The 5,000-nt window shown below is 47.4% G+C and overlaps 1 protein-coding gene across 1 annotated transcript in view; it reads left to right on the plus strand.

Annotated features, from left to right (window-relative positions):
• smad7 (SMAD family member 7) overlaps nt 1-5,000 on the plus strand; it is a 21,609-nt gene that overhangs the window by 9,183 nt on the left and 7,426 nt on the right. The window lies entirely within an intron of this gene.

Consider the following 5,000-nt stretch of genomic DNA (forward strand, 5'->3'; position numbering starts at 1 on the left):
TGGCATCTGATTGGCCAGACTGGGCTGGTGGGTGTGCATCACTAGTGTTTATTGTGTATTCTCTGAATGGTCTTTGTGTCTCTGATTATTACGCCGTATTTACTTGGTTATGAGACGCTTTTTGCCGGAACACAGACGTTTGTACGGCAGAGACGTGTTTGTTCTGCTAACGTGACTACTTATCTTTCATATTTACGTGCACCCGTTTCTGCTTATATTCGAGCGGCTGCTTATCGTCAACGCGCTTTTGCGAACCCCGTATTCGGCGCAGAGCGGATACAGAGTGTTTACGAGAGGCGCTGGGAGGCCGAGCAGTGGAGACGGACGAGGAGGGGGTAAAAAAAGCCAAAGAGAGTAGTGGAGGCAGGGTAAGAGAGATGGATTCATGGAGTCGGTCTGGTCTCTGCCTGCTTTATTCATACAGATGGTTCTCATTAGTGAGACTTTAAAGCTTTTTTTCCTTTTTTAACATGATGGTGGGTGTGTGTTGCCCCACGCTCTGCCTCAGCTTGACTCTCAGAGTGTGTATATCAGGTCCAAGATAGGAGAGAAAAAAGGAGAGGGAGAGAGAGAGAAAGAAAGAAAGATGAATAAACACAAGTCTCTTAAACCCTTGGGCTTCCTGGGTGAGATGTGGGTTGTTAGGTGTGTGTGTGTGTGTGGTGGACATACTGGATTATGTTGCCTGTACTGGAGTTGCTCAGCTCCCCTTCGCTGGCCTCTTGTGTGCCCCGCCGTTTGTTTTACCTCCCTTTTGTGCGTGTATGTGCATGTGTGTGTGTGTGTGTGTGTGTGTGTGTGTGTGCGCGTGTGTGTGTGTGTGTGTTTGTGTGTGTAGGACGAGGTTGAAAAGCTTGCCGCCAGTGTGCCGACAGCAGCATGCAGTGCAAACAAAACCCGCTAACATCGTTCCTCCTTCTCTGCTCCACTCCTCTCACATTTTCTACCACGCTACCCCACTGTGAATTTGTGGAGCAGAAGGAACTCAGCTCGTCTTTCATCACCTCTCGTCCTCCTGCTCTTTCTTTTCCTCCTCGTCTTTCTAACCCTCTACCCCTCTTACACTTCTTCCCTGGCCCTCCTCCTTCACTTTGCCTCCTGGTTTTGGGTCAGTTGAATGAATAAAGCTCAGAGAGAGAGGGAAAGAGAGGGAGGGAAATGGGGAAGGCAGGGCCTCCGGAGCTGGAGCGTTGATTTCTCTGGCAGAGGAAGATGAGCGCGATCCCTCGGGGGCTCTACACAAAAGAGGCTCGTTCCTCCAGAATGCTCCGCTCTGACCTACTGCCCCTCTCACGCTAGCCTATGCCGTGTCCCAAACGGGATTCCAGGAGGACACGGAGTCAGAGGTTTAACCCTTTCTGACCCGAATCAGCCGACTCTCACACATGCATAGACCCCAATGTGGAACATCGGTGAAGAAACTAGAAACGTTGTATATCATGATTGGACTCGTCCTCCACCGGATTATGTGTCGGATTGTAGATGGTAAAATATAGAGATCTTGAAATAGGACACGGGGGAATTTGCTAATTTGCTTTGGTTGGACTGTGAGGAATATTGTTTTGGACTTGTGGTCCTCCATGAGGAGTGGACTGTTCCTCTAATAGCCAGAAGGCCAACTTTTGATTTTGATCGGTGTTCCTGGGTATTTTTCAAAAGGCAGAATGGTGATTGAAAGTTGAATCACTCTGAACAGCTCCAAACCACAGATAGTGGTGGGATATATGTGCTTAATACAGTGAACTGTGAGCTAGGAACCAGAATTAGCTCTGGGGTAGATTGGCTATAACATGGAAAACCAAATGGTACATGCTGGAACTTTATCCCTTCAAAGCCTGGATCTGAACAGTTCCAAAGATTCCAAACCTCCGAACGCCGAGTTTCTTCTGGAGAAGTTCTGTTTTGTTCTCACTCTGCGTCGGCACTCCTGAGCAAACATGGAGTGTTTCACTGAGGCATTCTGAGAAAGAGAGAGGGAGTAAGTGAGAGAGAGAGAGAGAGAGAGAGAGTCTTTGGTATGTTCAGCGAGGGGTTGTATTGCAGGTCTAGTGGAAAATCTGAGTCGGAGCGAGTGTAGCTCCGGCGTCCTGCTCCTCCTGTGCAGTAAATAAGTCGTGTGTGTGCTAAATACGAAGTTCCAGAATGGCCTGCTCGAATGACGAGTTAAAAAAGAGCACATCTGGAACATCAGCCGAGAGAGAAAATACATATTTCTCCAAATTTCCACACAAGCCGATTTGATTGAATTCAGAAGTAAACACATTAGAACAGGATGGTTCCACTGTTTCCTGATTGTCAGAGCGGCGTGTGTGTGTGTGTGTGTGTGTGTGTGTGTGTGTGTGTGTGTGTGTGTGTGTGTGTGTCTAAGCCTGAGCGGGATTACTGGACCAGTTTGCTCAGTGTGTGCTGTTTGTCCTGGAAAGCTGGGGTTTATTAAGAGTTAGCCTCAATCCGAAAGCCACCAGCAGACATGTTTGCTCGGCTGAAGGCCAGGAGAGAGACATCTGAGAGATGGATGGCGACAGAGAGAGAGACAGATGAAGGTCTTGCATAAGGGATTAGTGCCCATTGATGTGATACTGTCCACTCAAAGTTTTTTTACGTGAATCCACTCTGAGAGCTTTGAACTGGTTTAATAGTTACGCTTGCGAGGTTTTACGGAAGCCGAAAGAGGTCAAAAAGCTTTTCAGGAACTTAAGGACGACATTAAAGGAAGCTGTCAGACAAAGACGAGAAGTCGTTGTTCCCTTTGTTTTACCTCATTAACGCTGATTGTGACGATTCGTATAGATGCCGCCGTCAATTTATTCGTCTTGTGTTCCTCTTAACAATGTTTATTTTGTATATATATATATATATATTGTTTGCATGAACGTCTATGTATAACATTTATAAGTACCATGGTTTGGTATCTATGGTAACCGTAGTATAGTAAAGGTTGTTTTCTCAAGATTGTGAGGTTTGTAATAGGTGTAAAAGAGACAGGAAATTGTGTGTGGTTTAGGATGAAAGTATGCGACAGGGTTCTAAGATATTAGTGATTGTGTGTGTGTGTGTGTGTGTGGTGTGTGTGTGTGTGTGTGTGTGTGTGTGTGTGTGTGTGTGTGTGTGTGTGTGTGTGTGTGTGTGTGAGGCGTGAAGCATTGAATTGAAAGGCGAGACAGGTGAGGGAGTAAGCATACACACACACTTCCTCTGCATGGCTAAATTTACTCCGAGGGGACTCATTTAGCAGCTCTACAGAAGTTGATCCAGGATCAGCCCGATTCCACACACTTCAGTGTTCCATGAGCTTCGAACTGATCCCCAAACAGCATCCTGCCCTCACAGCTCTCAGATTCCCGTGACGAGGGGACACTCGGGACGAGGCCCAGGCTTCAGGCTGAGCTCCAGCGTCCGGCCAGTGAACCTTTAGAGACTCGTTCCTTCATTCCTTCGCTTGTTTGGGTTAGCCGAGGAGGAAAGGGCAGCATAGGAAATGTCGTCATTCCTCGAAGGAGAAAAGGTTTTTCCATTTTTTATTTTCTCTTTTCTGGGCAGGGCTCGTTCGGTGGCCTGAGCGAAAATGGAAAGAAAACATTTTGGAGTGGAGGAACGACAGAGGAACGATAGAACTCTTGTAGAGGAGAGCTTTTTAAGGAGCGACGCTGGAAGAACGAGAGGCGTCTCTCTAATTTCAGAGGCTCTGTGCCGCGTTTCTGTTCCGAGGCAAGGTCTCTTTCATTACTGCCCACTTCCTCCCTCAGCACTGCAGCCAAACTGTGTGTTTGTGTGTGTGTGTGAGTGTGTGTGTGAGTGTGTGTTGCATTGGGGTTTTGGCCGGCCGCTGCTTGCCTCGTGTCATTATGCTGCCCTCAAACGGTCCAGCAGAAGGGGGGGTGAGGGGAGAGAGATGGAGGGAGTGATGGAAGGAATGAGAGGGCCTTTGAGAGGGAGGAGAAAAGCCACTACTGAGAGCAGACTTTTTGAACCAGCGAGTCCTTTTTTTTTTCTCGCAGAGACGGAGCGATTCGGCCCCCAGGAACCCGATCTGCACTGAAAACAGATAACACTCATCCCTCGCTCATCCTTCACTCATTCCTCTGTTTACACAGCAACATGCCTGATTTTTTCCCCCTCCTGGTTTTCCCGGTCATACACCGTACACGGATGATGCTGATCGCATTTCTAGAGTGTGTGTTTGTTTGTGTGTTGTGTGTGTGATTTTTCTTTCAACGGCCCTCCTACACGATACCGAAAAACAGGCTCGTACACGCTTTCCACGGACGAAAGAGACCGCTTTGAAGGTGGGCGTCGTTCCAGTCGCCATGGCAACAGGCTGACATCGTGATCCGAGTTTTTTTGCAGAAAAAAAACTTTCGGAACCAGAAAAGTTTTACGTTTTTACACAACGAACATGCACACACACACACACACACACACACTTACATACACAGACAGACACACACAGGTTAGAAGACAAGGGAACGAAAACCCAAGGACATAAAATGCAATGTGTCTCCTCTCGACTGGCATAACTGGTGGTGTGATGCCCCACACACATGCACACACACACAAACACACACACACACACACACACACACACACACACACACACACACTATAGTGTGCCTGTTCAGTTCCCACGCTGTTTGCTACTGTCAGTCGGACTGACAATTGTGGCGGTTGTTCGTTTTTTTCTGTGTGTGTGTGTGTTTGTGTGTGTGTGTATATATATATATATACATATACACGAGATACTCTCTTCGGTGGATAGCAGGCAGCGAATACCAAAGGTCGATGGCATTGCTGATTGTTTATATTACATTGTGTGTGTGTGTGTGTGTGTGTGTGTGTGTGTGTGTGTGTGTGTGTGTGTGTGTGTGTATGTGTGTGTGTCTGTGTGTGTGTGTGTGTGTGTGTGAGCGAGTGAGTGAGTGAGTGAGTGAGTGACTTGCCAATGCCATAAATGCATTTTATAACTCCAGACTCATTCACAATTGCATCACAGACCTTGGACC

This window comes from Silurus aristotelis (genome assembly GCF_946808225.1).
Source record: "Silurus aristotelis genome assembly, chromosome: 16".
NCBI classification, from domain to species: Eukaryota; Metazoa; Chordata; class Actinopteri; order Siluriformes; family Siluridae; genus Silurus; species Silurus aristotelis.